Here is a 22,257-nt window from a genome sequence, read left to right as displayed (position 1 = left end):
AAAAGTGGAAAAGAAAAGAAAATCATAACAAGTTGGCAAGACAAAAATAAAAGGGAAAGATTACTATTAGGAAAAAACAAAATAACATGGTAAAAACAAAATAAAAGGGTAAGTAAAATCAAATTTCATTAATGAGTAATTTAGAATCTGATCCTCACATTGCTCACATTAATTTGGTGCATTGACAATGAAAACGGGACATTGTGGTAAATGTAACCGCAATGGAAAGAAATATAATTTGGATTCTCTAAGTCAAAAACAAAATAATAATTGGATTCTCAACTCATCTCTTTTTATTTGTTTCCGTTACTACAATCTGCATCAGTAATAATAGTGATTAGTGAGTATCTTAAAATAATGGTTTTAAAATGATAATATAAAATACTACTATTAAATGAGAATGAATCAATGAAATTATTTGTTACATTAAAATATTGAATAAAATAATACTTATGAACTCGTTGTCAAATTGCTGATAAAAGTAGTATCAACTACTATCAAACTTAGTTGCGTGTATTTTACGAGAAGAGGTATAATGTGTGATTTAGCATTACCAAAAATTTCAAATACGTCGCCGACTTTAGGGTGAATTTATTCCATGTAATAGTAACAATGGTTGCCGTTGCTGAATGGTGCGTCACGGGGTGAACAATGAAAATAAGAAAAAAGCAACACTATTATTATTTTCTGCTATAAAGCAATGGTTGTACCAAACAAAAGTCATACGCTCCCACATTTAAAATCCATAAAAATACGTTATTACTTACTTTTCTGTTTTTACTCACTTTTGCTCCCATAAATATTTTTTGTATAGTGACAATTATACTATTATTTAACTGCCTTGAGCCCTTCATAGCTTCACAAGTCAAACTCACAAGTAATTTGGATTATTTTCATGGAAGGTAATAAATTACTATTTTCATGATCTTAAGAAGGAAATTTGAACTCTGAATTTTTATTACTTAAATAAGTTTTTTTTATAAATAAAAAATATAGCTTAGATGACGTAAAAACATATATGATATGAAGTTTTCATGATACCAAATATAAGCGCTTCTCAAATTTGATTCAAATCAAAAATTCAGAAAATAATTCCCAAAGAATCACAACTCTCTAGAAAATAACTCTCAAAGAATTACATCTCATCAAAAGATTTTTGAATGGTCATCAAAGGCCTATAAATAGGTGACTTAGGACACGAAATTCCAATAGAATTTTTTCTGAACTGAAATGTCTTATAATCTCGAAAAGATTCTTTGGTCAAACCCTTGCATATTTAATAAAACATCTTGATTGATCTTGAATTGTAATATCCTTATCTTAAAGAGAGAAACTTTTTCCTCTTATTCAAAGGAAATTGTTTAAGAGACCCTCCATCTCTTACGTTGGAAGGATTTCTGAACACAAAGGAAGGGTTATCCATGTGTTGTTCAAACTTTGTAAAAGATATTTTATGGAAATCTCACGCGGGTTTCTCTTCCTTAAACTTCTTTATTTATTACTATTTATCTTTTGCTTTAAATAAGTTTATTTTAAATAGTGAATTGTTAATCTAAAAAGAGAGAGTGAAAATTTTAATTGAGAAATAATTTTTATATCTTATTTCAACCCTTCCTTTTTAATAACTAATGTCACTTGTGTAACAAATTATATATTCGTCAATTACTGTTTTTATAGACAATATGAAAAAAAAAATACGCGGTGATTTGATCATACAGGATATTTTTAACTTAATTCATATATTCGTCAATTACTCTCTCGCTTATAGCCTAGTTTTTTTTTTTATAATTATATTCTAACTTGGAATCCTTGATTTTGATTGAATTGATATAAGTGGTTTTGCTTTAAAAAAAATGTAGTTTAATATGAACAAATAGTATGTGCATTGTGGAGAGTTTTCTAGTATTATCTAATTATATATCGTCAAGACTTACAACATATTATTTAACAAATAATATAATTTTTTTAATAATATTCTTAATCTTTCTTACGTATTTTTATGAACTAGATATAATTATTAATAATTTTTTAATTTGAAAGCAAAACTTTAAATCATAATTTTTTCAAACAAAACTAAAGCAGATAACCCCTTTTTTTTACCAATACGGGATAATGTATTTTTAAAATCACTAATTTAGTGTAATTTAAAAATTATTAAAAACAATTTAATTTTAAAATGATAAAATTGTTATAATTTTATAGTCAAATAATTTATAACTATTAATAATAGTGATTCTTAACAATTGCATAGCACGTACTATTCTAATAGTTATAAAAGTGTAAAATAAAAAGAAGGTTGTAACTTGTAACCCATTAATAAAATATTCAGAAATTATTCTAATTTGATAAATTAAACAAAATATGCTTTAAAAAATTAAAAAAAATAGATTAGTTGAATAAAAAGTGGTATATAAATATAGAATAACAAGGTAAGTGAAGGAGGTGTAAAGGGAGAAAATGACAAGTGTGGTCGACATGCTAGGGACGGCGAACTTGCAACATCGCTCATGTCATCACGCCGCCCCAGCAAATTCCTTTGTCCCATTACGAGAATTACACGAGTTTGTCGTGACAAAATAATATATATACTCTAAACATAAATACGTTTTGTTTCAAATTTAAATGGTTTAGTTTTGTCGTTGAGGTAGTGGGCTGAAGATCTTTTTTTTGGGAGAATTAAAGAGAAGAAAACAATAAAATTCATAATAAATACACTTTGATTCAAAAAAATACATTAAACTTTCTTATATAATCGATAGATATTACAGTTTCGCTTCCTAATCGTCAATTGGACATTAATAATGTAAATGTCACAAGCCGCACATTTGACTTTTTTTATTTTGTTAATTTGTTAACGTATTTTAATTTATCATATCACCTTTACAAGTTCATCTAATTTTAAAACTTCAACCACCATATATCAGCATCCTTCCTTTTGCAACAACCATACCTCCTTCACAGAATGACCTTAACTAGTCCCAAACTATGCCACCCATGACCTCTATCCCACAAACTTTTAGACCCAATTAATGAAGCCTTAGCGACCAACCCATAATATATGCCTCCAAAAAAACCCTATAAATCAGAGTGGAGAGGAGAATATTTATTTCTTGCTCTGTAGGGAATAGCAAACCCATAATCGCAACTTTTACGACAGTGAATAAGGGTACGTAGCTTTCACTTCCCACACGGGCTAAGCTTGTTGGCTTTGTTTAGGGATAAAAATCGGTCACGTCAAATTAGGCTTTGGTAAACTTAAGTTTGGTCTGATTTATAATCATAAAATCTGAGTATGATCTTCCGATCCATGTGCTATAGGTTAATTTTTAAAGTTATATAATCATAAACTCCTCTATAAAAGTTTGTGATTCCAATTCTATTTATTAACTTATAAAGGTTTTGCTTTACTATATCTTATGGCATGAAGTGCGCATGTGTGCTTGTGAGCTCAACGGCACGCGTAGACCATATAATAATCACGGATTCACGGTCTTTCTAACTTCACCTCAAGTTTGTATGCTGCTTTGCGCCTTGTATAGGATGTAGTGACTGTTCTACTTTTTTTTTTTTTGAAAAATCTGCCCATGGTACTAAGATAATGTTTTGATTATTAATTTATGGGTGTGGTTACATTTAGATGCTTATCATCATGATAACATGTTACAACGTCAACAAGACCAGCACACGTTAATTACATGTTATTTTGGACATAATTAGTCAATATGAAATTTCTAACTCCCTCACGTCTAGAATTAAACATGTTAAAAGTAAAATGTACAAGAGACATTTGTGAGTTGTCCAATATCAACCTAATAAACAAGTGAATTAGTATGTCTAATAACAATTAATTACGAAGCTAGCTAGATCTAATATCACTTTGTTATTAAATTTAAATCTAATTCAATCATAAAACAAACTTATGGAATAAAAATTGTTCTTTCACTTATATGTTATAATACCATTTCACCAATTAATTAATGTGTGAAATCAAATATTGGGTCCACTATCATTGTATCACACTTTCACATCATCAATATACATGCAACTATTTAAAGTTTATGAATCTCCTTTATTTTAGAAAAATTAGATCTTTTGACAAATTAACTCAACAGTTGACTCAGAGAATTTATGAAGCAGAATTGTTTATATGAGTTGTTTATTATAATTTTATAGGTCTTAAATTTTATATAGATTTAAGTATTTTAAACAAAAATTCAATCCAATGTTAATATTATTAAAGTGAGTGCTTAAATTAATTTTATGAATTATACGATGCTTTTAAAAATATGTTATTTAGTATTTATCAACTAAGGATAACCCATGTGACTTGGTGAATTAAATATTTAAATGAATAGTCTTAAAAAAATCATTTTTTGGATAATCTAAAACATTGAACTAGTAATACAACTAACCTTAAGCATGCGATATGGTAGAAGATTAGCCACAAGACAAAATGCATAAGGTTTAGACAATTAGACTGCAAGCCTTGCAATGTTTGATAAAATGAAGGGCATGAAGCCGCACTAAAAACACCCTAAACAAACAGGGCATTTGCTCTTATTCACATTTTTTTAAGCTCACCTCTTACTCAGACCATCCCCGCATTGCTCCATCCTTTTACTATACCTAGAAATATAACAATCTTTAATTCTCTATACACACTAGTGTTATAATAATAACTAACAGATATGGATTAGGATAAGCTTAATCCATATAATGACACTACCAAACTAAACTTTCAAACATCGGGTCAATCAAAAAATCATGAGCATTTAGGCCTTAGAAAGAGAGTGAAAACGAAAGAAAAAAAAACGTAAAATAATGTGAGATTCAAACTTTTATATTTTATTTTAGTTTAAAATTGTTATCTCAATTTATTTTCTTTTCACTCTACCGAACGGATACTTACCAAAGTTAACACTAGATTGATTGTATTATGATGTTTTTTTTTTACATTCATAACACAATGTTTGATATGTGTATGTGTATTAAATTTAAATAAGTACTTTAAATAAATATATGGTAAAACGTAACTAAATAATTAAAATAAACTATACAATTTAATTTCAAAATCTTTCATACTTTTTTGTGCTTAACATTTTTAATCACTCGAACATGACATGATGAGGATGGATGAGCTCGCGGTACAACCGGTGTGATACTAAGATCTGAATGGTCTAGCTAGCTAGCAAAAGAGAAAAGGGATTCTCCACTTTATAAAAGTAGATAGTAGATCCAACAACTGGCATTTCTGGTTCTTTTCTAAGGCTTACTGTAACTACAGCAAAAGTATGCATGGTAAAACATGCACCCAGAAAAACACAGAAATAAATAGAGAGAAAGCCGACATTATTGTTATTTTTTTCAATTCCCACTTCGATGGTAATGGAACCGTTGCTCCAAAAGCTGCATAATTATCAATTGTAGAATCTACTATTACGTACTTGCTTCAATTATAAACAAGTTATTATCATTATTTACCCATATATTATGAATTAGAATATATGACTTTGAGAGGAAGATGTACAAGACTTTTTTAGGTTTCTATAGTCATTCAAATCTCAATTCAATACGCTCTTCTTAGTTTAGAAACATAAACTGAGTGTTTTCTATATGTTTGATAAAATCATAATTGAATTATTTCTTATCACAATTTGAATTCTAAAGACAAAAATAATTTAGAAAGCGTAACCCAAGTGTGACCTCAATAATGGATTAATGGGGACTGGGGGGAGATGAGGCGCTAATGACGGCAAAGTAATTATAATGTGGAAAATTTGGTTCCTCGTTGGGTCATTTCATCATAAAGGCTTTAACGTCAAATCGCAGATCTAACTGTCTCTCTTTAATTGTTATGATTGTCAACTATAATACTTTTAAATTATAAATGAAATAGAAAAGAACTTAAAACAGGAAAAAAAAAAATCCTCAGCCTAAACGATACATAAAAGTTTAAAACTCACTAGCTATTACTAATAATAGGGAATTATATTTCTAAGTGAGATGAGTACATTTGAGCTTTACTGGTGTAATTCTTTCTTAATCTTCCATGATAGAAAATCTTATTCGGATTAGATAAAAATTTAATTATATAATTGATCCTTTAATTATATTTTAAGATTTAATTTAACTTTTTAATTATTAAAATATTTAATTTCATCTCTCAATCATTTAAAATATTTCAATTTTACCTTTTTCCTTCAAGGATAATGGTTACAGTTAAATTGTAAATTGTGATTGTTTAAATTAGCTTATAATGACACCTAAAAATTACCACTATATTTATTATTTATTTTCAAAATAATCTAATAAAATAATATATTTTTTTAAGAAAGTGGCTATTTATAGCCCCAGTTTAATTATTATAACTTAACAAAAAATCAATGGATCACCACAACACAAATCTGGGCTTCGCCGTCATTGTCGCCCTTCATCGTCAGGGTTTCGCTGTCCTTCGTTGCTAGAGCCACTCTCATTTTCAGATCTGGGTGGTGGCTGTGGATCTGGTTTGTAGAGGTTGGTGGTGGCGCGCGCAGGTGCGTTTGGGCTGAGGGTGATCCGTGGAGGTTGGTGGTGACACAACGGTGCTTGTTTGGGTTGGGTGTGGAGGTTGGTGGTTTCGGGGGTGGTGGATGTGGCAGTGCATGACGTGGGTGGTGCTCGGCGGGGCAGTGCGTGACATGGCAATGTGCGATGCTCGAGGTGGTGTCCTTTGGAGTTTTGAGTGAAGGTAGAGGGTTGGAAAAAGAAGAGAAAAAGGTTGATAATAGTCAACTCTACAAAATTAATGAAAGGACGAAATTGTTGTGTTTTAAATAATGGAGGGATCAATTTTAATTTTTTAATAATTAAAGGATAAAATTGAATCTTAAAATATATAATTAAACCTGGATAAATTCATTATCATGGTGTGAAACAAAGTTCTTCCACACCTATGTGGCGAAGGATAAACTCAATGTTACTTGTTAAAATTAGAATAATCTTATACTAGTTAATTTAGACATGATAATGTGCATAATTCTGATAATAAATTACCGCTCCTTACATGTAAGTGTACCTTAATGTGTGTTTGATAATTAATCAGATGAATAAACGAATAGTTAGAATTTTTAAGACTGTTTATGTATCGGTTTGAGTCAGTTTTAGTCAAATTTATTATAATTTTTTTAAACTTAATCCAACCTAATTTATTCATGAATCATTTTGTTTGGTTCGTACTAACAGGTTATTCATTTAAATTTGATCTTTTTTTCTTAGAATTATTATTTTATATTATGATTCATTCAAATATTCAATACAATTAACACAATATTATCAAATGTCTAAAACTAATAAATTTGATTCATTTAATATCATCAACATAATATTCTAAAATAAACTAATACAAATTAAAATAAAATATTTTTCATTGAATTTATTATAGTTTGAATCATAATTATTTTTTATAAACTACTTTCTTACAGTAAGCTTTACTACAATCAGATTTGTTGCAACTAAATTTGCTGAAAAAAAATAAACAAAATATGATCCATTAATATTATAAACATGACAGAGAAAATAAATATGAAAAAAAAGTGAAACAAATAACAATATACCTAAAAGTAATATTTCAAGAGGTTCTAACATTAGTAATTCAAACACTTACCGTCCTAATATTAACAATATTTAAGGTTAAACCAAATTGCTCTAAAAATTGTGATTGATTCGGTTCCAATCGAATCTATAAATCTAAACATGTGATTCAATCTATACATGAACAATTTTAATCAAATTAATTCAGCTAATACATAAATGATCCAATTGAAATTATTCGAATCAATTTAGATTCACGAATGATGATGTACTATGAACATCCTAGAAACTTTGATCTAAAGTAAGAGACGCGTTCCAATAGACAACAATTGTTGTTTCACATAACTCCGTTTAGTATGTATGTGAAACAAAACAATGAGGCTTGAGAAGCTGCTATTAGGAATTGGAATGCCCTTGAATCCAACACAAGATACTGTAGAATGGGTACCTGTGATGGTCCCACGTTCCTCCATGTCTGGCTCAAACGAATATAAATACCAAGTTAAGCTGCTAAATATTTTGACTTTATGCGAATCAAGAGAGAGATAGATAGATAGCACACCGCACACTGTACGTACGTTACTTTGTGGTGTCCCCATTTCATCATCGGAGTTCGGAGATGCATGCTAAAAAGCCAAAGCTCAAGATATTATCAGTCCTACTATCGGCAAATTTCTCAAACTAGGTTAGTTTTAGAAACTAATTCCCAAAATGGGGCTGTTTTGAAACTTTTTCCAGGGGGGGGGTCTGTTTTTGAAGGGGACTCGCCAGTGGGGTTGGCGAGTTGGACACGTGGCAGCGCCTGGTGGACTCGCCAGTGGAGTTGGCGAGTTGCTGTCCACGTGGCGGCCACGTGGCGGGTCCCGCCACTCGTACTGACGAAATGCTTTTTACGGAAAAAAAAAATTTTAACTTCAAACGCATATAACTTTTGATAGGAATGTCCGTTTGAGGCCCATAATATGTCAAAATGCTCGAAATTGAATGAAGAATCCCTTGGCAAATTCCCAAAGGGGATTTGGTCAACTCATTTTCCCAAAAAATGTCTCTAAGTAGCTCAAAAATAGGATTTAAGATTAAAAAAATGGGTGGTTGAATCTTAAATCCATTTTTTGGGAATTTTAGTATTATATATAATGACGTTAATTATTTTTTAACGTAATTGACCTATTGGCTTAGTTGGTTAGAGCATCGTGCTAATAACCTGAAAGTCACAGGTTCGAGACCCATACGGATTGTCAATCTATATAGGCTATATGTAAGGGTAATGTTGAAATTATAAAAAAACATGCTGGGTGTAGAAGAAAAGTGGCTGGTGCAGGAAGAAAATCACTAATTGTTATATATAGCCTTATAGGCGCGAGATTGGGCCATGACGTATCCATATAGAGATTGGGCTGGGCCTTAATTCGAAGATAAAGGTATAAATCCAAAAATGCGGGAATTCCAGTTCCTCTTTCCGGCGTAAAAATGTCGTCGTTGATAACAGATTTGCTCCGTGAAACCGGCGGCTCCGCCGTCATCGACGGCGGTCTCGCGACGGAGCTGGAGCGCCATGGCGACGACCTCAACGATCCCCTATGGAGCGCCAAATGCCTGTTTTCCTCCCCTCACCTGATTCGCCAGGTACACTCTCGTTCCTTTTCGCGCGATTCAAACGCACCGTTTCGACTCTCAATTTTTTGTTCTATTTTCTCTTTAACAAATAAATTTCTGTGATTTCATTTCATCACAATGTTAGCCATTTCGAGTTCGACGAGCCTGATTTTTTTTTTTTTTGCTTATATAATTGTTAAACAGTTCTTGCAATGTTAATATTTTCAGCTTAATTGAATGATGTGTTTGTTTTCTTTTTCTTTTTTGCAATTGAAAATCAAAGTAATGATTGAGTGACTAAGTGGAGCAGGTGCACCTTGATTACCTGGAAAATGGTGCAGACATTATAATCACAGCATCTTACCAAGTGAGTTTGTTTGGTTGTTGAACAGTGTCTTATTTCTTTTGTTAATTTCTTGCTAATGCTGAAGTGGAGGTAGTTGTGTTGTTTGTGCAAAGGCCACCATTCAAGGCTTTAAAGCCAAAGGTTATTCTGATGAAGAGAGTGAAGCCTTGCTCAAGAGGAGTGCCGAAATTGCATTCGAGGCACGTGAAGTTTACGATAAAAATTGTGCTGGATGCTGTTCGGGTGATGGGGAGGATGATGGTAGAATCCTCAAGCAACGGCCTATCCTGGTTGCAGCATTGGTGGGGAGCTATGGAGCTTATTTGGCCGATGGATCAGGGTACAGGTGAAATGAATCAAATGATTAAGATTTAGTATTTAGACTCTGTTTGGATAAAAAAAAAAACCCTTTTTTGTAAACACTAGTATAGGAAATGAACATAAGGTAGTAAAATGAATTGAACTTCTCTCTACATGCTAAAATCAACTTATGTACTTAACTTTTGTGGAAGTGTTAGCATCTAATTTCTCCAAATGCTAAAGTGTATAAGTTGATTTTAGTATATTGAGAGAGGTTCAATTCATTTTATCTTTTTATTTTCTTTTCTTATATAAGTTCTTATGGAGAAATTTATCGAAACTGAGTCTTAGCATTGTTTGTGATTTTTGTTTTCTTGTATCTATTATGTAGCCCATTTATTGACTAACAATCAAGATGATATCCATGATTATTAAATGTTGTGCTTCCCAGGTCGTGTATTTAGCTTTGCATTGGTTATTTTTGTACAAATCTTTCTTGTTCTTAAAGGGAATGGTATCAGAAAGTTGTATGAAATGAATTTCAAGGTCCATCTTGTGCTTTTACCTATTTAAGCTTTTTCCTGCATAGGATCGTTTACATTTTAGAAAGGTTGGGGTTTGATAAAGTTTTGCTGCTGTTCTCAGCACTGATAGATATTATATATTTTTTAGTGTCACATTTCTTGATATTTTGTTTCTAACAGTGGGGATTATGGTGATGCTATCACGGTGGAAATTCGGAGAAGAGTTCAAATTTTAGCAGATTCAAGTGCTGACCTGCTTGCATTTGAAACAGTGTCCAATAAGCTTGAAGCTGAGGTATCCTAAAGCTTTGGACAGCCAAATGCTAAAATCTATCCCCATGGTTCTTTTTTATCTCTGTAAAAAGTGTCATCCGTCTTTTAAAAATTATTGAATCATAATTTTTTTTCTAACTTTACCCTTAATTAATATTTATGAGTGAGAGAAGATTAATAAAATCATAATAATATTTTGAATATTTTAAGGAAGGGTAATTCAGTCAAAGGAACTTGTTTTGCTTATAATCGAGGCTATCTAATGACATTCTTATTTCTTGTGCAATAACCTTAAAATCTAGATAATGAACGGAAATCAAATCCTTGATGATTGAAGAAATTCTGTTATATTTGTATAATTCATTTTGGTTGATGTGCTTTTGTTCCATGTTACCATGAAATGTGAATCACATAAACTTTTGATGGATGTTTTCTTTGAGTGAAGAAGTTTTCAACAAAATTTGGCCCAAATTTTGCCTTGCTTCCCTAGACCACTACAAAGCATTAATTTTTCGATCCTGGAGTTTCCATTGCTTTTGTGAAAGGGTAAAATCACTAGTAAAGCAACTATAATGAGTAACTCACTCAAGCATATATGATCAATTAAAATCCCGGAACAGGTACAAAATAATAGTTATCTAAAGCTAAATATTAGTATTGGACAATTAAATTTGTAAGCCTTCACTTGCAATGTTCATTTTTTTGTCTCGACTCCCGAATTTATCTAACTATATTGACTAAGCAGGCTTTTGCTCAGCTTCTGGAAGAAGAGGACATAAAGATTCCAGCATGGTTTTCTTTTAACTCATGGAGTTAATGTTGTTAGTGGTGATTCTTTAATGGAATGTGGCTCTATTGCTGAATCAGGTAATAAAGTTGTCGCTGTTGGAATCTACTGTACCCCACCAAGATTTATACATGGTCTAATTGTTTTGCTTAAGAGGGTAAAGCTTAGGTTCTCTCGTTTCCAATCAAATATGTTGTGTGTAGGCTAATTATTGAACGTATTTTTTTACACATCATAAATTCTTTTTTTGTTTTTAATAACCTCTCCTATTCTTTTAGGTCATTATTAGTACTGCTGTTTCAGTTCTAAAAGTGTTAGTATTCACGTTGCCAAGTTGTTTTCATTTTGATAAGTCATGTACATTAGGGTGAATAATAAATGCACATGGAAAATGGCTTATATATATCTGTTAGTCATGTACATTAGGGTGAATAATGAATACTCATGGAGTTAAATGGCTTATTTTGATAAGTCTGTATAGGTTCAACCGTTCAAGAGTTGCATGATATTGTAAAAATAGCTTTCAACTATTTTTTATTTTTTTATGAAGATGGCTTATATGAATGGAAACTTCTCTGAGTAAAGTACTTAACCTATACCCTGATACAGTTTTCACATTAATGTGAAACTATTTGTCTCTAGAAATGTTGATAGTGTCATTTTCCCTTGTTTTTTTGTGTTACTTTCATGTAAGAAATGTGTCAGTGTTAATAAGCTATTATATTATTATTATAGTTATGGGACTTGTCTTTGTGAAATACTTATTCTTGATTCACATATGATATCTTCAGGTGACTACAAAACCAATTGTTATATATCCAAACAGTGGGGAAACTTACGATGCTGACCTAAAGGAGTGGGTGGTAAGTTTATTTCATGTGGTTTTACTATTACAATTTAAAGGATAGGCAGGCCTACTTTGTCTTTAAAATTGAAGAAAGGTCTATTATAGAATGTAAGTATCTAAATTATCATATAAAAAATGAACCACTATGCATTGGAAAATTGGATTTTGGAAATTATTCTGCTTGAATCAAGTAATGACAGATTTCACATCCTTTTATTAATAATTGTATACAAGTACATCTAAAGATTTTAAGGAAAGACTTAAATAGTTTTTTAGCCCCTATAATATTTATAGGGTTGTTTTCTTTTTGGTCCTCTTAATTTTTTTTTCCTGTTTTGGTCCTTATAAAATGTTTTTGTTTCATTTGGATCCCTGTCCTGGTTAGTGATGACATGGTGTTAATAGAGATTAGAAAATAGCCAAATGTTTCCTAAATTGCAGGACTAAAATGAAATTTTAATATAAGGACTCATCAAAACTTTACAATTTTATAGGAACTGAAACAATAACATCATGGACTAAAAAATAAAATTATAGGGGCCAATACAGGAAAAATATTAAGACGATCTTTCTGAATTTTATTCCAAATTTTGGGCTGATTTCTCATTTAACCTTACATGATGGAAAGTTAATAGATATGTAGTGATCTTGAAATTAATGTCTGCACTCATGTGTTGGACATAGTCAAGAGAGATTAGTGATTATTTAATCGTATTCAGCCTGTGCAATTTTCTATATTTCTTGGAACACAATAGCAAACAATGCATGTAACATAATATCATAAGAAATTAATGGAACCCACATGGACATGAATTCAGAAAATTAAAAGTATACGCTTAACCTAACCTTTAATTCCTTAAGTTATGTTCCTGTTTTAAGCTATGTTTATCTAGTTTATTGTATTTTTCAAGTTATGAACTTGATGGTTGGTTAAAGTTGATAAGTACTTCATATTGTACACATCCTTATCTTTGAGAAAAACCACATATAGCATGGAGATAGTTTCTTAGAGATTCAATCATTTTAAAGAAAATATTGTGGGATATTTCTTGAGTTATGTATACTGTTGTGTTTTCAGCAAAATACTGGTGTTACAGATGAAGATTTTATCTCATATGTAAATAAATGGTGAGTTAGGAGCTTCCTGTGTAGGTGGCTGTTGCAGAACGACTCCAGATACTATTAGGAAGATATACAGGACACTGTCTAGTAGTCAATCAATCTAATTTACTTGTCAAGAAGGCTGGCAGCTGCACTGGATCAAGTTGCTTCTGACTAAGATTGGCAATAAATATATATGATATGATTTGGCTAATTAGCCAAGATATCCATTATGAAATATTGGTCAATGCAACTTGGAATATGCTTTGCCCTTGGAGCTAACAACCTGAAAATCGCAATTTGTGATCAAGAGAAAGATGCGTGTTCTCCTTCTCGTCGATTTTGAAAAAAAAAAAAAAAAAAGAACATGGCAACTTATGCAGAATTTTAGTAATTGTTATGTTTATTATAACAGAATTTAGGATTATTAGTATCTTAAACATTTTCCCAACCAAAAATCATGTTGACTGGAGACTCACGAGCTGAACACTCATGGTCTCCTATCTTTTTGTCTGTTTTGTTCCTTATTTTTTTACGTGCAATATTTTCATTTTTAAATTTTAATCTTAAAAGATTAACCCAGCGTTATGGCCAAGTTAATACTTAAACAAAAATGCTAATAAACAAACTATGACGTGACTCATTTAATCTAGATGACTTTAGATGGCAAGAATCAAAAGATAAAAAAAAATAACTACTACAGGATCAAAATAAGATGTTTTAATCTATAGAGATTAAAATGGGAAGTTGTAATTACATAGATTAAATTGATAATTAAACCCCAAAAAATTATGCAAAAAAGAGAAGACTTTGAGCTGTGATATGCATAGTAACACAGCTCCAAGCCTTCTTTTTGAGTGAATGCCTGCACTTAGCTTACAAACAGTCCCATGAGACGGAAACTTACGCAAAGAGTTCACGCTTGTTGAGTCAGATTGTAAAAATGGTTGCCAAAAAAAAATTGTAAAATTGGACCAAATACTATTATTTTGCTCCATTGGGTATGCTCTTGACATATATTTGGATCGGATATATGCTGATGCATTTGGCAATTCATATCAAAGCAGTGGTCATCCACTATTCCACACTGAACAAGCCAGCCACACGAAGGAATAACCATTTTGCATAAAAAAGTACTACTTAATTTCACATTTCACAACTTGTGATGTAACAAAAGAGGACGAAAGAGGGACATTGTGGATTATATTTTTGCTCAGTATTATTTTCCTCATAATATTGAGGTAAAAAGAGAGATATTGTCGTATCCAAGTTATCGTTATTAATTGTTGTTGTTGTGTGCACATTTTTGTAGTGTAAAAGATTTGAGAGAAAATCCATGAGTTTAATGAACGCAGATGAGTTGCAGTACAGCGCACAACTATAGGAATAACTACAAATTAACACTGATAAATGGACAACTACAATTTAGCAACTATATATTTGAACACTGTCCATTCAAGCATATAAAGTATAAAGTATAAACAATATCCACCAAACTTATTACCAACCTATCTAATTCGAGGGTGGCGTATTTAAAACATTGAATATGCCACCGAAGAAAGTGAACTTCTGCCTCTAAACTTTGATGCCCAAAAGTATAATTTTAGTTGCGTTGGAGATTAAAATGATGTATATTAATGAAGGTAACTCTTACTCATAAGTTAATTTTTGAGTTTGAGTTATAGGCTTATAAGCTCAAATTCTAAAATAATATCTGAATTGATCTCAACGATTATTGTTGGACTATCGAGTTACCCGTTATCAGGTCCTTATCAAATTACCTACGAATATTTAGTTTTGCATAGTTTAGGTTGAAGATATTAATTTAATTCTCAGTGTGACAGAAATATGCAAGAGATTCCACATTTAACTAATGATATGATAAAAATAGTATATATTAGTTTGATTTAGTTTAAACACAAGTTCACATTCTCAAAATATATTGTGAAAATTTCCTTCCCAAGTTGTGCCCACTGCATGAAATGAAAGAGATGTCTAGTTCCATTTAAATAACATTGATAATCAATCTGCATCCTTCCTTGATTGAGGCAAGCAATATGTTATATGTTAAATTAATGCTTATAAAATAGTAGTTAAGTTCTGCTGCATATATGGTGTACAATATAATTTATGCACCGAACTAGTTAAAATTGACTAAAGGCTTCACATTTTTAATTTAGGGTCTTACATAAGTAGTAGAATATTGCATCCAGCTTACTCGAGAAAGAAATAGAGTTTACTTTTCATGAATTCAAACTTGTTTTAACATGTTAGGAAAGTTTAAATTATGCATATTCATTTTGAAGACCAATGCTGTTGTACCAAAAGAATGTACCAATGTGTACCATATGTCTCACCCAAGAATTTTTCCACATAGTGTAAGGCTGAAAGACCAAACCGTGCTGTCGGGTCCAAAAACAGTGAGAGCTAAGGATGGAAGGAGGGTGTGAAGCTGGTTTGCCAACAGATGCTGTGTGTGGAGTGAAAAGATTAATGACACAAGATATAGAAATTAAATCATGATATGTTATCATATTCAAATTATGATCAGCCTTCTATTGAGATTGTTCTGTGGTTTAAGCTGATGGTTGGGGAATGCTATGTTACCAAATTATATATTATATGCTGTATGAACAATACACAGATATTGAAAACATAAAACAAAACTAAAATGGTACTCACGAAGAAAAGTAAAAAAGGAAAAAAAGTTGAACAAGTTAAATATGAACAGTCACGAACATCATGGATAACTATAAGCTTGAGAGCACTGTTTTGCATGCCAAGATTGTGCATTCTTTTGTCTGTTGACTGACAGGATAAAGCAAAGATCCAAAAAAAGAAAAGAAAAATAAATTAAAGAAGCTTTCTTTATAGCAATCTTAGATGAGTGAAATATTTTTACCTAAAGCTCACTTTCCAAATCAGGTCACGGTTTTACTCTCATGCATTACCATGTCGTTTTCCTAGCTAGCTCCCCTAGGTGTGTAATTTGTAATATCATCAGCAATGAATCATAATAAATCTTGAAAAGTAAAGAATACATTTGTGAAATTTTCTGATAGGAGAAACAATCATGTTGTCTACACAGTAGCCAAAATGTACCTTGAACCAGTATAAATTAATTAGTGATGATGTGAATGTGATGATCCAACATGCATGAAAGGGTTGCATGCGTGGGTTTGGTCTGGCAGGAATTAAAGACAGTGATGCAAAAAGCATGGCAAATGATATAAGGTAAAGCATGCATGGCAAACAGAGAAAATAATATCTTTTGCCTAGTTCTATGAAAACGAGGAAATGAAATGGTCTTAAGTTACTCAACCATAAATAACAATAACTGTTTAGGTGGAAAAACCCTCTCTCATTTTTTCTACCCTAAGGTAAAAAGCTTCACATCAACATCACAATCAATATCAGCCTTACAAAGTCAACACAACAAACAGCCTTAATTAATTTTTTTTTAATCTTTTCATACAAACTGCAAGTCATTTATTTATGTAACTCTTAACAGCACCAATGCTGATATGTATTGTTAAGGTGAGTTTGGGAAAGCATATGTCATATGATCTTGTTGTACAGGTTCATGCTGAGGTTTCCCTGTCGCCTCCTATGTAAGGGTCCAAAAGGTATAGTATACATTCCCTGCTTGCTTCTCTGCATTGTTCTGCTTTATCACTTGAATAATGTTGGGCCCATTCTGGTATTCCATTTACTCTGCACAATGCTGTTTCTTCTTCCAACACCAACGACTATATATGCACCTTTTTTTGGGTCTTCCTAACTCCTAAAATTACTATTGCTGTAATTTTACAATAAAAAGAGAGGATATGTTGTGTTGATCAAACTTTTAATTTAAAGCAATTAAGTAAACTTGTATGTTGATTAGGATAGAATTGAGCTCAAATCTTTTAAGGAAAGTATCAAAGTTTGAACTTTTTATATGAAATTGTTGGAGTATAAATGTGAGGTAAAGTCTCACATCGAATAGAAGTGAAAAAGTTGAGCTCTGACAATTTTTTTTCAATTACAATTTTTCTCTCTCTACTAAACAAAGAGGTGAATAATTGTAAAAGAATCTTTTAATAATATTTTAGCTTATTTTACAATTTCAGCTGAACAAATAACTAATTAATTATGTATTATGGTAGCATCAAATCTCCCTGTGGAGTTATGGGCTTTTGTAACAAGTCCCGGCCTTAACGTTTTTGGTCTTGTGAGGCAACTCTTACAAAAATCTTGTTGGTAATTCATTATGATTAATCTAAATAGGTGCACATAAGTTGATTTGTCCACGTACCATTTGAATACAACTAAATAAAGAAAAAGAATCTTAAATTGACACATGGTGAGTGTTCCATCTTATGCGTGTGCCAAAAAAAAGTGTCCTGTAATATGATTAGAATTGAACAACTGCAGTCTGCTTTCCATTTATTCATATAAATAAATCATTGAGATTTTAAGGATACAAATTATATATATATGGCCGTTCAAGTAATGGCCCCTATGATTGATCGAGAAATAATAAGTCCAAATTTTGATTGACTTAGAAAAGAAAATTTATGAGTGAGGAATAATAACGTGATAGCCGCTGGATAAACTTTTTATTTTTTTCTAATTCGAAATATTTGAAATTTTTTATTTGACACTTAATTAATTATTTCTCATTAGATCAATTCATTTTAAAATAAAATGACATTTACAAGTCGGAAATCAAATCCCATACCTTTATTAACATACTCAAGTTTGGAATCACTTTTGATAGTCTGGAACCACTTTTTTGATACTCAAGTTTGAAAGTTTTATTCATGCTTCTTTATTCATTTTTAATAAATAGAAATAAAATACATTTAGGTATGTCCAAGTATTAACTCTTGTGGTGGTCCATAGCCCATATCCTCGTTAATACTTTGTACTGTAAGGACATACGTATATATAAAAATGTACGTAGTTGAGAAAGTAAAAGCCATGATGTTTACATCAGTATCTATCTATATCACCAAGTGCAAGTGTACAAACAGTACCAGTTACATCTCTCCTTTGCCAGATTGTGAAGAAAATGACATGAAAATAAATTCTAAAGGACAAAAGAAATAAAAAAATAAAAAAATTCAGAAGCCCAAATTGACACCTTCATGTATCAAACGGCTATGAGGGGGTGAGGGAGAAAAGGAAAGTACGATAATAACAAGAGATTTTTCAAAGCTGCAAAAGCAAAAGAAATAGAAAGAAACCTAGTTCCATCATCCTAGATCTAACTTACTTTAGTTAAAGTACAATTAAAGAGCATCCTTTGACTGCCTCGTTAATCTTTCAACCAATTTTCTAACTCATTCAGAATGAACTTGGTAAAAGAATCTTTAAAAGTTAATATATAATTAAGTACCTATTTTCTAAAATAAGTTGCATGTAAGCACCTCAACCAAAGTAATTTAAGGGAGGAAAAAAAAAAGGTCGTGAAAATCTTTTCTGTATAATTTACATTGCAAGTTCTTACAATGTTTCCATTGGAAAGGATCCCTTCATGTAAAAAAATGAGATTGTCAAGTTATAATCTCATCATTCATTTTATAAGAGACTTTTCATTCATAATAACAGTTTTATATTATTAATTAATAAAAAATTATTGTTAATATAACTTTGAATTAAAGTAATTATTATAAAAATTAACAAACATGATCATTTGTGATTTAATATAATATAAAATTATTTTACACAATCACCTATTTTTTCATATAAATATTTCAATTGTTTGTAAAAAATCAAATAATTGTTTCTATTGTCCTCTAATAACTCATTAAAAAAAACCACGAATGAAAAAATGCAAAATTTATCATTCTTAAAAGAAAAGGGAATGTATTTAGAAAGTGAAAAGGATAGTATTTGGAACATGAATGATCCTAAGATGATTCGTTGTAAATAATTTCATTTCTGATTAAACATTTAGTTGTTTGCATATGACAATCACGTGGCAGATATAGTGGGAGGACACTCCAGTACTCTACTGATAGTTTTGTAAATTTGTTGTAGAAAATGATAAACAGAGAGGGAGAATGCAAAACCCTAATCAATGACAACAGATATTTCATTATTGAATCCAATAATAGGGTGCCCCCTGTGGATGATAAATCCCAATCTTCTTGACAATGTAGTATCTATTAGGCAGCAACCTTTCCCTAGGCAATTTAGAAGATTCAAATTGTAGGGTAAACGCTATCCCCTTTAGTTGTGCATTCCATATATTGGGCCCATTCATATTTAATTTTGATACTGGCCTTTCTTGTAAGCATCATTGGCACTATTATGAAAGGAACAAAGAAAAAAAGGAAGAAAATGCGCAATGGTGACCTTTCACCTGTCGGATTCGGATATATATATGATTCTTAGCCAACATTAAACCTTATAATAGCTTATGAGCTCCAATTTGCCAAATGAAAAAGTTTGACTTCTAACTTCGTGTTTGGTGAATTATTCCTAAGACGATTTACATGAAGAAAAAAACAATGCTGTTTTCGCTCAACATTATTAGAATACAGGCAGGACAAACAACCTTACATATGTCCCATAAATAAATTGAAGTTATGCAGCTGTATATAAATGATTAAAATTTAATGTTGCATAACTTCTTGAAAATGTTATGTGATTTAAAAAAAAATCCCATTATTTGTGAATTTTAATTTTAATTTCATATATATGAATCTTTATGCTTGACTGGATAGCTATAGCCTATAGGGTAACTCGCGCGCAAGCTATTATTAGTTACTGATAAAATGGAAACACGAATAATTTGGGTAAATTTTTGGAATTCTTATAGCATTTGTTCCCTTACAGTATTCCTTCTTTATTTATTTAGTTTTCTTGTTTTTATTTTAGTAACAGATCCTAAATTAGAAAAAGAAAAAAAAAAGACTCTACATATTAATGAAGTGTTTCACTTTAAAAAGAGAGGAGAAATGCATATTCATGAAGAAACTAAATATTTCTTCTATTTTATTTCTCTCATAGTGTAATCATATCATATAAGGTGACAGGACACGACACGTATAGTTAGTAAAGCAGGGTATTTTGGGACTGCCACATGTACTGGCCTTGACAACCTATGCACTATTGGGGGTAAGGCTTATATATATGGTGGTAGTGGAAGCTTCACTGAAGCTAGTGGGTCACTATGTTGGGTTCATTTGAAATTCCAACTCAAAGATATTGAACTGGGGTTATTTGAATCTCTTCTCTTAAATAAATTCATGATTTGAAGTTTCTAATTAACATCAAATTAAGAGCTTGATTGATATTAAAAATGCAAAAGGTCATTGAGAAAAGAGAACTTAACTATGGTTTTATAGATAGATGCATGGTTTCACTTAGGTGAAGGAGAGAGATAAGCATGCATTTTGCTGATGAACGATGCGTCACCTCATGCAAAGCATAATACACACATTGATCCATGTGCAAGTGCGAGCTTGTACAAAATGAAAAGTGCTCAATACGAGATCCATTATTTGGAAAAATTGCCTTTTGTCTTCTTGGACATGATGAGTCTAAGGTTCACACAAAAACAACAGCCAAAGTTTCATTTGTTCAATAATATTTCCTTTCAAAAAGTTATAAATGAAGTTTTTAAGGAGACATAGTGTTATGTAGCTTGTAGAACCAATGAGTTCTTTGAATTTACCAACCCCAACACGCACGCACGAGATATAAAACAAAAACATCTCATTTATATACATAAAAAAATATTCACATTCACTCATGGTAAACTTATCAAATAAAATGTCTAAATTACAAATAGCGTGGCCTTGGAATTAGAAGCAGTACTCTCCACTTTTCCTTAAAACGTGAAACATTCTCTTCAACTATGCCACATACACGTTGTTTACAAGATACTATCTCAAATCAGGTAGATTCAAACCCACCCCTGTACCCCAATAGGGTTTTATAAACCTAAAAATAAGAAATAAAATCGGTGGACAAAGACAAAAATATAAATGATTTTTGTCGTGTGTATCGAAGACAATGCCAAAACAAGGAGAGAAGTTAAAGAAGCAACAAAGGAAAGCAATCCTCCACACATCCTCTTTATCTTTTCTCTTCTTTAACTGTTTTTTCCTACATGCCAAATGTAAAATGGGTCACCAATGCTTAGATGTTAAGATCAAACCTAACTTTACTGTCAGAGGCCCAACTACCTGTCTTTGATACCAAATATGTGTGAAACTACTCTACTTTCTTTCGTAATCTAATGTCTGACTTATGCATAAGAGTTGGTTAATAAGAGTATTTAAGTAAACCTTTCCAACAAAAAAAAGGACTATTTAAGTAAACCTCATTATAGTTTCTGAAAATTTAAACACTTATCACTTTTTTTCTATTTTTTTCGCATACAATCTATTCCAGCTAGATAGGACTAATATAAACAAGCAAAATTCTTATTTTGAGTATTTAATACAACTATATAACCAAGCCTCAAATTTAATATTATTGATTAAGTTACCCAATGATACTTTTTTTTCTATTTTGTGAAAAAACATTTTATGTAGCATTTTATGTAAACAAAATATAATAAAAAGATATTAAAATGACATTTAATAAAATAAAAAAATTAAAATAATGTCTCATATAGCGAGATTAAAGTGGTGATACATACTGATGATAGTTAATATTTATATTTATAAAATTGTTATAAATGAGAAGGAAAATAAAAAAAATCAGATCGAAATGAGTTTTTTCTTGTAAATCGATCTAGAGTATTAGAGATCAATTTTTCAAATACTAAAATCTATTTAAGAAATTAATTACTCGCAAATTTAAAAAGATACTCTTTTATATCTTAGAATCAAATTTGAATAGATCACTTACAAATTCGACGGATGCACATGTAAAAATTATTGTTGGAAATTGTTGGAAGGGGACAACT

The 22,257-nt window shown here is 31.0% G+C and overlaps 1 pseudogene; it reads left to right on the top strand.

The window, feature by feature from the left end:
* Nucleotides 1-9,036: 9,036 nt before the first annotated feature.
* On the top strand, nt 9,037-13,904 carry LOC114406875 (annotated as a pseudogene).
* The last annotated feature ends 8,353 nt before the right edge of the window (nt 13,905-22,257 follow it).

Source organism: Glycine soja, chromosome 3 (assembly GCF_004193775.1).
Source record: "Glycine soja cultivar W05 chromosome 3, ASM419377v2, whole genome shotgun sequence".
NCBI lineage: Eukaryota > Viridiplantae > Streptophyta > Magnoliopsida > Fabales > Fabaceae > Glycine > Glycine soja.
Note: the sequence above shows the minus strand (reverse complement) of the source record. Positions and strands in the feature narration are given on the sequence as shown.